The 12,605-nt window shown below is 43.0% G+C and overlaps 1 protein-coding gene across 1 annotated transcript in view; it reads left to right on the top strand.

The window, feature by feature from the left end:
• The first annotated feature begins 261 nt into the window (after window positions 1-261).
• SPIN1 (spindlin 1) overlaps window positions 262-12,605 on the top strand; it is a 69,450-nt gene continuing 57,106 nt past the window's right edge. The window contains 1 exon segment of the mRNA XM_081263511.1: window positions 262-738. The gene's annotated coding sequence lies outside the window, so the exon portion shown is untranslated.

Here is a 12,605-nt window from a genome sequence, read left to right as displayed (position 1 = left end):
CGGTGGCGGAGAAAGGTCGTCTTCGGGGGAGTCACGGGAGGCCAATTCCTTCCTTTAAAGGGCTCGCATTCCACGGCCCTGAAGCGAGACGTCGGAGCTGAGCGGCGGTGCCCAGCTGGGTTCAGCGCTCACCTGGACGGCGCGCGGCCGCGACACTCGGCCCTTTCCAGCTGCCTCCATCTTTGCTGCGTGCCAGCCTCCGAACGACGGGCTGCTGACGTCCCAGGACCCAGCGGGCCGGTCACTGAGAGCCCTCCTACTGCGAGAAAACCCCAGGCTTCTCCGACTGCCGGCCTTCCGGAAGAAGCCGCGCCCCCGCGGGCTCCCAGGGTCGGTTTTCTGACCGCCTCCGCATTCCCGCGCGCACCTGGTCGGCCAGCCGGCGCCCCACCTTCCAGGTGAGCTCCGTTAGGCCCCGCCCCTCGCTCGGGCCCGGCCCCACTCCGCGCCTGCGTAGTGCGGCCGACGGCGCGAGCGCCGGGGCGGCGCGGCCGTCGCAGTTCGGCGGCCGCAGTGCGCGTGCGCCGTGGCGGCCGGGGGGCGGGCGGCGGCCGCGGCGAGGAGCGGGGGCGGGGAGGCGCCGTCTGGCTCGGGCTGGGCCGGCGGGAGCGCGAGCAAGCCACGGCGGACCCGCGGGGCCTGCGGACGGCTGCCTCGGCGGCCGGCAGGTGAGGAGTGCGGGACAGGCGTGGGCTGTGAGGGGAGCGGGCAGCCGACGCAGCCGTGGCCGGGACTCAGGTGAGCGCGGCCCGCGGGCCCGGGGCGCATTGTCCGCGGGCGGTGCCCCTCAGCGCCCCCTGCTGGCCGGGCGCGGCGGGCTGGGCCTGGGGCGGGCGCGCGCTCCTTTGTTCGTGGCCCCCACCCGTCTCTGTCGCCCCCGCCAACATGGCGGCTGCCCCCAGCCCGGCCCGGCCCCCGGCCCCTTCGCGCGCGCTTTGTTCCGAGCTGGGCGGGGGGCGGGGGCGGCCGCCTGCGGCAGCGCGGGCGGGGGAGCGTTGCATAACCCCGGCTGGCTGGGGGAGGGGCGTGGCGAGACCCCCGAGGGCGGCGGGCCCCCGGCTCGCGGACCCGCCCCGGCCGCCCCTCGAGGCCGGGGGTCGCGGCGGGCCGCGGCGTTGCCTTCCGGGGGCGGCGGGCTCCGGAGACACCCCCGCCCGGTGCGTGTCGGCGGGGGGCGCGGTACCCCATCCTGCGTGACCTTGGATGTGCGCGCAGGAATGCGCCCGGATGGCGGTGCGGGGCCGGGACTGCGCAGCGCGGGGTCGCGGTCCGGGGCGCCTCCTGCACGGAGGGTGCGTTCTCTGCATCGGGGTTCGTGTGAGCAGTGGCCTCGGTCAGCGGCGTTTCGTGCGCATCTCGAAGTTTGTGTACGCAATGGTTTTTCTGTTGATTTGCTTCTTATAATTTGTGAACCGGGTTCCGGTTCGGGGGGAGGGTTTTCCATCCGTGTTGAAGTGTTTCTGCCCGTGGTAAAACAGCTCGTTTGGCTCTTGAGCGTGTGCATCAAAACGCCAAACCAGGTAACGTGTCAGTGGCTTCCAGGATTCCACTATGTAATGCGACTGGTGCTACGACGAGATCCACACCGAAATGCGAAAACCTCAGTAACTTTGTTATGTTCGAATTTTCTGGAAGGAACTCTATGCAGTCTGAAAGGATTGATGGAGAGTACAGTAATTGCTTTCAGCATAGCTTTTGTTAGGCGGTGACTGTTAAACTTGGGGGTTTATACCTGTACATCTTGTGCACTCGTGAACACCCTTAGAGGTTGTGAAATTTTGGAAAGGTTAAGTGAGAGGCTTGTGTCAGCTTTTCTCCCCCACTTCAGCTTTAGTTAAAATTGTAACTAGTAATTTGCAGAACGTTCATTATCAGATTTGATAATTACATATCAAGATTGCACAATATGTTTATGTCCAAATTGTGGGTAGTGGGTTTTAGTTTCTTATGAGAAAGTGACATTTAGTTTTAATCTTTTAAGTGGTAGTTACCACTAAAAATGATTTTGAAATAGATCATGCAAAAGGGTCAGTGGATACGTTCAATTTATCTCCTTATGCTAATTTAAAAAAAGAACTGTTTTCAATGATTCCCTCAGATATCAAAATCTGATGCCTAACTTTCTTACATAAGTTTAATATTTATAAGTAGTTTACACACATTGCAATTTTTCCATATATTTTAAGTAACCTCTAGGTTACTTATAAAAACTAATACAGGAAAAATGGGAGTTCATAACCCACTTGAATCAAATGTATGGAAGATGATATATCATGAGCTTTGTAATGTTTTGAACAACCAATTAAAAAAAAAAACTAATACAGGGCAAATGCTATGTAAATAGTTTTATTTAGGCAATAAGGACAAGAAGGGAAAGCATGTACAGGTTTAGTAGAGACACTGTTTTTTTCCCCCAGATATTTTCTGTTAGATTCCCTGAATCTCTGTGCAGATAATGGGAAAGCTGGACTGTCCTTTTTTTGATATACCTTAATTGCCAATTCAGAACAAAACAGCAGTATGAGATATTATTGATAATAATTTTGGAATCATTGTGGCTTAAGGTGGCAATCTTTGTGAAGCTAGTTCTCCCAGATGCAATAGGAAAAAGAAGGTTCCTTGAACAGTTTGGTTTGGGAACAGTTTGGTGTGGTCTATACTTTTCTCTTGAGCATCAGAATTCGTTTTACCATATTGGAGGCTCTCAGAAATACTGCCATAGTGTTTTCCATAGTAGGCCCAGAACCCTTTGTTCCCAGTGGGACATCTGTGAATACCCCTGAAATCCAGTAAAGGGATGTTCCCTGGAATAGCCATGGTGAAATTGGGGTCACGGTTATTATCGAAGAACTAATTTACGATAGTTTAAAGATCTTAATTGGCTTTGTGATTCTAGAATCTGGCAACAATTCATTCTGTAGAAGAGAATGTTTTCCCATAAAATGAGCAGAAGAAGCTGGTTTTATTTTCCTGGGTCTGTTTCTCACTATGTGGCCCTGGCTGGTCTTGAACTCATAGTGATACTGGGACTACAGCCACACTGCACTGGGTTTATAGGCAGACTAGGGCTGCCCAAAGTAGAAAGAAGGGAGAGTGGATTGGTCTGGTTTCGGCAAAGTTACTTTCCTTATAAGGCCAGTACAGGGAGAAAACAACAGAGAAATAACTGATGGGTTACCAGTAGATTTCTTCAGGTTACATTTTTGTCAGGTTTAAAGCAAAGGGAAATTCATTGTCATTGGGTTTAAAACTAGCTGGTTTGGGAAATTTAGCTCAGGCGATTTCTATGAAAGTCAGATAATAACTTAGTTTCAGTTTGGTTAACCTTAATATGAATGGCTCCATTTTGAATGAGGCAGAAGCCTACTCAAAAACCATGGCCTCTGGTAGTTTTTAATCCAACAGAGTCATTACACTGTAGCTAGATAGTGGTTCCCCATCCCTTTCTTGTGAATTTGAGGCTTTAATGATGAGGTTTGTGCTTACCTCTCAATCTTGTGGATAGTTTCTTTAATGTGGCAATGTGGCCCTTACATTGAAGGAGTTCTCCCCCCCCCCCACCAGGAATTCAACCCAAAGGTACTTTCCCACAGAGCTACATCCCCAGCTCCCCCCTCCCCCTTTAAGGGAGGATGGTCACTAGGTTGCTTAGGGTCTTGCTAAATAAATTGCTGAGGCTGGCTTTGAACTGGCGCTTCTTCTACCTCAGCCTCCTGAGCTGCTCCGGGATTACAGGTGTGCACCATCCATCAGTTAGAGTTATGGTCTTCCGCTGGAGGAAGTTTAATTACAGTGTTTTTACTTTTTAGTAGCTAACCTGATTGCACACGCTGTTGCAACTTACTTCCTAATTGTTAGCGTCTTTTTTTTTTAGTGTCTTACTGGTCCATGGTAGTACAGAACAGTGGGTTTCATGGTGGCATGTTTGTACATGCATGTAACATAATGTATGAAGAGTTTTACTCCTCACTAACTCCCTTTACCCTCGGGTCCTCCCTCCCTCTGATCCTTTTCCTCTACCCTAATAGTTTACCTTCTGCTTTCATGATGATGTCTTTTTTTCCCCTGTAGCTTCCACAAATCACAGAAAACATTCGATACTTGTCTTTGAGTCTGGCTTATTTCACTTAATGTGATGTTCTCTAGGTTAATCCGCATTGTTGTAAATGACAGGATTTTTTTTCTTTTTTTGGTTCAATAGAAAATCCCATTATATATTTGTACCACATTTTCTTTGTCCAGTCATTTGATGGACACCTAGGAAATTCTGATTTGTGTTGTGATGAACATGGATACACTATTGTCACTAAAGTATGCTGATTAAATGCATAAATACTGAGGAGTGGTACATTTGGTTCATATGGTAGCTCTATTTTTATTTGAGGAACCTCTGCACTGATTTCCAAAGTGGCTGTACTAATTTACATTAAGAACTCCTCCCCCCACTCATTTATAGTTCCTGATGGTTGCATTCTGGCTGGAGTTACATGGAATCTCAGGGTAGGTCTGGTGTTGTCTCCTGACCCCTGGAGTACTCTACCACTTACGTGGTGCTGAGAATCAAACCCAGTGTCTCATACTGAACCACAAGCCCAGCCCTCCTCAGTCCTTTTTAAATTTTGAAACAGAGCCTTCCTAAATTGCGGAAGCTGGTCTTGCATTTGTGGTCCTCCTGTTTTAGCTTCCCCAGTTGCTGGGATTACAGGCTTGCACCACCTACTGGCTCAGTGTAGCTTTGATTTGCATTTCCCTGATTTAACTAAAGGTTTTGAATATTTTTTCAAGTAAGTGTTGGTCATTTGTATTGTTGAGGTGTCTGTTTAGTTCATTTGCCCATTTATTGAATAGGTTATTAGTTTTTTGGTGTTGAGTTTTTAATATTCTGGATATTAATCCTCTGAAGAGTAGCTGACAAAGACTTTCTCTTATTCTATAAGCTCTCTTTAAGCTGTTAGTTGTTTAGTATCTTTTCAAAAGTGTGTTATGAATACATGAAAAGAATACTATTTTTGGAGTAGTTGTGGATTATTTAGAAGTTAAAAATAATGCCTGCAAGCTTTTCTTTTGGTTAGGGACCTCAATTTGCTGAGGAGTATATAAATATAAATACTTGTTTTATTAGATTTTAATTAAATGTGTTTCTTTCTCTTTTCCTGACTGAGAAATTGGAGGAAGAGATTTTTGCTCAGTTATCTGGTAGAGTTTGGAAGATGTGGTATCATGAAGAGAACATAGAGGCTCTGGAGTTGATGACCAAGTCAGGACCCTCTGGGTTGGAATCAGCCCCACTGTTTATTGGCCCAGAGCCACACAGCTGATTCATCACATGACCTTTTTAAAATTCAGTTTTTTAGCTGCAAACTGAGATGAAACCTGTCCTATAAGACTATGATGAGAATTAAATGAAAGGGATTCATTAGAGTTCTCAGTATAGTTCCTGAAATATAATAACTGGCTCTAGTAAACCATTGATTTCCTTCCCCTTTCCAATTTTGAGGGCTGGGTATGTGGCCTAGTGGTAGAGTGCTTACCTAGCATGTGTGAGGCCCTGAGTTCAATTCCCCAGCGCCCCCAAAATAAAATTGACCCAACTTTGAGGTACTTATTTGTATTTTTTTTAATTTTAAAAGTTTTAAAAGTTTGCTTTTCAATTTTTAAGTTAAATCTTCACTTGGTGTCTCCTTTTTACAGGTTCTGTATGACTTTAGACATAAACAAACATGCAGAAGGGATGGTGGAGCAGAGGCCTGCATGAGAAAGGAGTCGAAAGACTATCCAGGATTTGAGTCTCTAAGATAATTGGCAGAGACAGGGGCCAAAAACTATCTTTTTTTTTTTTTTTGGTCTGGGGGAGGCACTGGGGATTGAACTCAGGGGCACTTGACCACTGAGCCACATCCCCAGCCCTAATTTGTATTTTATTTAGAGACAGTGTCTCACCGAGTTGCTTAGTGCCTCATCTTTGCTAAAGCTGGATTTGAATTTGCAATTCTCCTGCCTCAGCCTCTTGAGCTTCTGGGATTATAAGCGATTACAGATGTGCACCACCACACCTGGCCCCTGCCAGTTATCTTTTACTCTTTCTCTGTGTTATCTCTCTTGTGGAATGAGACTTGCCTCATCAGATGTAACTAACCTTAACTGCAGTGAAATATACAGTGGGCGTTGATGATGATGATGTTACAATTGTTAACACCACTTGGAGTTTCACATGGTTGGTTGTTTAAGGGATGAATTTGGGGTCACATTTTAAATTCCACATTCACATGAATGCGGTTGGAGTTTATTTTTTCGTCTGGAGGAGACCCATTGAAGGCTCCTAGGCCAGGATTGGACCTCTGTTTCAGAGCACTGTGGAAGGTGGGTTGGACAATTGCCAGTGAGGACCTCTAATCTGTAGGGTAGTCTGTTAGAGAAGCAGATGAAATCATTTGAGGTAAAGGGGGGAGTTGGTTTAGTGTCAGATTAAGCGTGTGATCCAGTAAACATGGATAGTATCCGAATGTTAGAGTAAATGAAGAGACTAGTAAGGTATTTCGAAAAATACTGTGTATGTTTTTAGACTATAATAGTTCTTTTTAAAAAGGCAGAACTTTTAAAATAATATAGATTATATTTGTTTATAGTTAAATTGTTCTGGTTTCCCATAGTTATACCCTTATGATTTATGTTTAATAGGTTTAATGTTTGGGCCTGTGTGCAAATGATGTTACTAATCATACATATCTGAATCACTGTTAGTAACTGCATTTGGGTCTTGATACAGGTGATGAGAAGAAAGAATGCTTTTTCCTGCTTACAAGATTCTTTTGGCCGGAAGGTTTGATTTTTTTCTTTTCTTTTTTTTTTTTTTTTTTTGGTGGTGCTGGGAATTGAACCCAGGTGTGCTTTATTTGCCACTGAGCTACATCCCCAGTCCTTTTTATTTTTTGAGATAGAATCGTGCTAAGGTGTTGAGACTGGATTCAGACTTGTCATTCTCTTGCTTCACCCTCTAGTGTAGCTGGGATTACAGGCGTGTGCCACCATGGCTGGCATTGAATTGCTTTTTTTTTCTTTTGATGATCATTGTAGATACATGGCTTTTTAGATAGCCAGTATATTTTAATTAAATAGTCATTCTTTTTCCTCAGCTTGTCAAGACTACAGTGTGTCCAGGTCCTTTCAAGCTACTTCCTGTTTCTTTGACATGATACATGAGTCTTTGAAGTTTTTCTTGCTTTCTGATTCAAGATGTCTGAGGTAAACATTGTTCTTTTCCTGTCAAATTTATATATTATCTGTTTCAGTTCTTCTCATTGGAGGGTGTAATTTAGATACCAGAGGGCGGGCTCTAGACTTGGGAAGTATTCATTTTGATTTTAGTACAGATTTACTGTCATAGGGTTTTTAACTTTAAGTCTTTTTGCTCCAACACTGAAAATTTGCATTTTTGTAATGTCAATATAATTTCATTATTCTTTGTGGACGTTGAAGTTTGAAAATAACACTAATGACCACTGAAGCAACTGTAGGTGTAAGTTTGGTTGCAGTTTTTTTTGTTGTTGTTGTTTTAATTTTTTATTTTTGTAGTGTTGGAGATTGAACCGAGGACTAGAGCATGCTAGGCAAGCACTCTACCACTAAGTATGTATCCCCCGCTCTTTTTATTTTTGAGTCACAGTCTCTTGAAGTTGCCCAGGCTGGCCTCTGCTTCAAACTTGAGATCCTCTTACCTCAGCCTCTTGAAGTAGCTGGGATTATAGGCATGTACCTGGCTAGTTACAGTTTTTTTTTGTTCTAAAAGATAACACATCATATTAGAATGTACAATTGTATTCTGAATTATAGCTATTTGAAAATATTTTATTTTAGGTTGTTTGATCAGTTTGATAATTAATTTGGTTTATTTGCCTGAAGTCCTTAACTTTTAACAATTGCTTTAATTTTGTATTGTATTTTTTCACTATGTAAAATATTTACATGGACATTTGTGTGTTTGGAAATCAGAACTGTTCTAAGAAGTTCATTCTGTCCCTTCATCAGACGCCTCCTGCCTCAGTTACATTAATTTTCTGCTCCACCAGGATTTCAGTTTTCCAAATAAAAGCAATACATATTTTTATTTCCCTTTCTTATGCCATAGATAACACATAGTGTAATTTTTAATACAGTTGGCCCTGTGTATCCATGAGTCGTGCATCTAGTGATTCAACCTTCAAAAAAAATTGCATCTGGACTCAGCAAGTACAGATTTTTTCTTGTCATTCCCTGAACAACTCACTGTGACAGATATTTACATATCATTTACATTGTATTAGGTATTGTAAGTGAGGTGATTTAAATTATAGGGGACCATTTGCTCAGGTTATATGCAAGTAAAACTCATTTTATATAAGGGAACTGAACTTGTGAGGATTTTGGAATCTGCGAGGGTGAGTGTTGGAACCAATTCCCTGTGTGTGTGGAGGAATGACTGTATTCTGGAGATCTTTTTTTTTTTTTTTTTTTTTTTTGGTACCTGAAATTGAACCTCAGGGGCATGCACATTCCCAGCCCTATTTTGTATTTTATTTATAGACAGGGTCTCACTGAGTTGTTTGGGGCCTTGATTTTTGCTGAGGCTGACTTTAAACTTGCCATCCTCCTGCCTTGGTCTCCCTAGTATTTATAGGCGTCTGCCTGCCATCACGCCTAGCTCTGGATCTCATTGTTTAGAAGTTCTGCTACCACCTTTTGTGCTTACAACCCATTTACTAATGATGAACATTTGGGTTGTCTATGTTTTGTTGCTGTTATAAATAGTTGTTGCAATGAATTAACCTTATGCATATGTTATTTTTTGTGGTGCTGGAGATTGAACCCAAGGCCTTTGTGTATGCTAAGCAGGCATTCTATGTCAGAACTGTGTCCCCTGCCTGCATGTGTTGTTTTGTATTTGTGCTGGTATAACTAGCTTTACGATAATGAAGTTGTTGAGTAAAAGATAAATACATGTGTAATTTTGTTACTGTCAAAAAATTACATTTTAAGAAAGTCAATCTGATCATGTGTCAATGGTTTTATTTAAAACTCTCAATGGCTTCTCATTGTTTTGAGGACAGAAATTTATAATGTGGCCTCAGTGGTATAAGAGGTAGCCCCCTTATATCTGGAGGGTATGTTCTAAGACCACCAGTGGATTCCTGAAACTGCACATAGTCCATATTATAATATGTAATGTGGTGTATAATATATTTTTTCCTACTGTACAAACCTGTGATAACTCTTAATAAATTAGAGTGCATAATCATTCCTGATTGGGGTAAATGGCTTAGTGTCACTCATTTCAGGGAATCTGTTGACTAAAATCTTTGTGTAGGCTCAATGCTTTCTGGCATAAGTTGCCATCAGTCAGGATACATTTTCTGTTTGTCTTCCACCCACAAGTTTAACACCTTTCCCATCTTGCATCATGGCTGTTAACTTGTAGGTTGAGGTTCAACAGCAAAACTAGAATGAATTTTTTTCCCCTTTACAATTTTACTGATAATTCATTTTTGATCTAGATCTTGGCCACTTTAGCATACAATTTTTTTCTTCTTAAGTCTAGAACTTTCACTAGAGGATGCAGTTTATGTCTTCTGCATATCTGAATTGCCTCCATTACTGGTTTTTTTTTTTTTTTCATTTTGTATCCATTATTAAGTAAGAGTTATTTGAACACAAGCACTGGAACAGTGCATCTCGATAAGTGCATCCAGTTGGCTAATAAGTGATTAACGGGCAGTAATATACAACATGGATATGTTATACAAAGGAATAATCATGTCTTGGGCAAGACAGCAGGATGGCATGAGATTTCATCACACTCAGAACAGTATGTAGTTTAAAACTTATGGATTGTTTATTTCTGGAATTTTCCACTTAGTATTTTCAAACCATGGTTTCCTGTGGGTAGCCAAATCTGTGGGAAGTATAATCATGGATAAAGGGGGACTACTGTGTGTAACTCCCTTTGGTTGCATCTCCATCCTGTCCAGCATTTCCTTTGCATTCTTTGTTCCAGCTGTACGAGGCCCTTAGTCTTCTTTGCCCACCATTTTTTTCTTCTCCAGGCATCCTGGCACTTGTTCTTTTTCTCTGCCTGGAATGCTGTTCTTTGCTTTGAAAAATTATTCCTAGGAAGTCTTTCTTAAGAGTTTGGCTCAAACATCAATTTTTCATGTTAGAAGTGAATAGAAGTAGAGAGAAGAGTCTCCATTTAGTCTATCACCTGCTACAACAACTATCAGTTTCCTGAAATTCTTTTTTTCCCCCTTGCCTTCCTTGAAGTTGAAGTCCTCCTGGTGCTTTTCAAAATTAGTACTGCATTGGTTTATGAAATAAATTAATTTTAGTGTCTCAAAATGTTCGACTCCATAAAAGCAGAGAGTTGGTTTTGCCTATAGTTACTTTTCTAGTACTTAGTTCAGTGTCTGGATTGCAAGTGCTCAAACTACCCTTTGCAGTAGCTAAGATTAAATAGGAGTTTGAGGCTGTGTAAGTTAAAAGTCTGGTCTACTATACAGGTATCTATCATATAGTGGTTTTAAGTAAACATTAATTGTAATTTTGGGGGGTGCTGGGGATCAAATCCGGGTCCTTGCACACTCCTAGACAAGTGTTCTACTACTGGATTACACCCCCAGCTTTGTGTTCCCTGCTCCTGCCCCCAGAATCATGGGATTCAGTCAGAAAGTAGAACCACTAGGATGAATAAAGAAAAAAAAATGTGTGTGTGTGTATTATTTGAGGGATTTGTATAGTGAATTAAGTTTACCCAGTGTAGTAACTCTGGGAGTAGTTTCCATAAGGCTGTTGTAGTCATGCTTGATTTGAAGTTAGAAGAACAGACAGACATTTGGGAAAGAAGGATCAATGTGAAGTGAAGAGAAAGAACAAGCTCGAAGCCACAATAATGGTGCAGGGAAAGCAATGCCAGTTTCTCTTGTTACTGACTTAGTTGTATGAGTAGCCTGGAAGAGGAGGGAGGGCCCTTGGCAGGTAGCTGAACATACATATTCAGGCCAGGCATGATGGTACACAACCTGTGATCCCAGCTAACTTGACAGGTGGAGGCAGGGCGATTACAAGGCCCAACCAGGGCAATTTAGTGAGACCCTCTCTGAGAATATTTAAAAAAGGACTGGTGATATAACTCATAGTTAGACGACCCCTGGTTTCAGTCCCTAGTATCTCAAAAACTAACCAACCCCCTACCTCTTTTGTCCAGGAGGTAGAGCTGCTCAGAGCACCCCAGGGGAGAGGCTAGTTAATTCAGCACAACAGTGTGTGCAGAGCCATGGGATGGCTTCTCCTTCTGTGCTCTCTGCCCAAGACTGTGGTTAGAAACATAAGGGAAAGGAATTTCGGGGGAATGTAGTTCAGCTTAGCCAAATTAAAACATCATAAAGCAGAAGGATGAGCTCAGGATTGAAAATTCTCAGCTCAATTTGCACATAGGAACCTGGAAGTTTCAGTGACATTCCTAAAAGATGGTGCAAATGAAATTCCTAATTTATGGGTGAAGGTATTGATTTTTAAGGAATTGAATCCTTTTTTTTTTTTTTTTAAGAGAGAGAGAGAGAGAGAGAATATCACTTTATTTTTTAGTTTTCGGAGGACACAACATCTTTGTTTGTATGTGGTGCTAAGGATCGAACCCGGGCCGCACGCATGCCAGGCGAGTGCGCTACCGCTTGAGCCACATCCCCAGCCCCAAGGAATTGAATCCTGAAAGTTATTTTGGTAGTGAAATGGTCAAAATCCAATTAAGCTGGAGACCTTGAGAGCTGTTGTACTACCTTTGCTAGTAGGAATAGCGTTTTCAGTCCCCTCCTGGAAGAACTTCATCTCCCTGTGCCTGAACTGCCGGCATTGGCTTCTTTTCCTGAGAATATGAGCAACCATTATCTTTGTTCTAGACCTGTAGTGAGGCAACACTCCAAATCGTTGAATAGTTTTGACACTATATAGATAGGAACCTGGGACAGTATTTGTGGGACTAGATCTTAATTGTGGAACATAAAGCTGGATCAGTGTATATGTAAGTCGACAGTCGTGTTTCTGGATTCAGTGTGTTAACTTGAAGGATAGAAAAGGGCCTGAGTAACTTTGGTTTAGAGATGTTTGCATGGGAGGATCTATTTGGAGCTCATGTCTTAGGTTGTCTCTGTAAGGGATGAATTTGAGAGGAGAGCACCAGTGTCCGTGAGCTCTGTGGCCACTCTTTGAAAGTCTGAAATGACTGTAGGAACTGTTGCCCTGGAACTGGGGTCCTTAAGTGCAATGGGGATAACTGGACCTGTGGTGACAGGAGCCCAGCGGCCCCACCTGATTCAGATGAGGACAGAGGAGCCAAAGCAGTGATCAAACAGTCTGGAGCATGGTATTGGCTGGTGGATCATAGTATTCCTAGAATTGAAATAAAGGGATAGTACACTGAAGTCCTACTTGATTTAAAGTTTAAAAAAAAACAAAAAACTAGATCTAGTTAACAGAATTCTTACTAAATTCGTCAAAGCAGAGGTTTTGGTGTTAAATTTGCAGGCTTAATTTACAAACTGACAATGAAGGGGGGCGAAGCCAGACCCCTCAAAGAACTT

The sequence above is a fragment of the Spermophilus citellus genome (assembly GCF_964194105.1).
Source record: "Spermophilus citellus genome assembly, chromosome: 12".
Classification (NCBI taxonomy): domain Eukaryota; kingdom Metazoa; phylum Chordata; class Mammalia; order Rodentia; family Sciuridae; genus Spermophilus; species Spermophilus citellus.
Note: the sequence above shows the minus strand (reverse complement) of the source record. Positions and strands in the feature narration are given on the sequence as shown.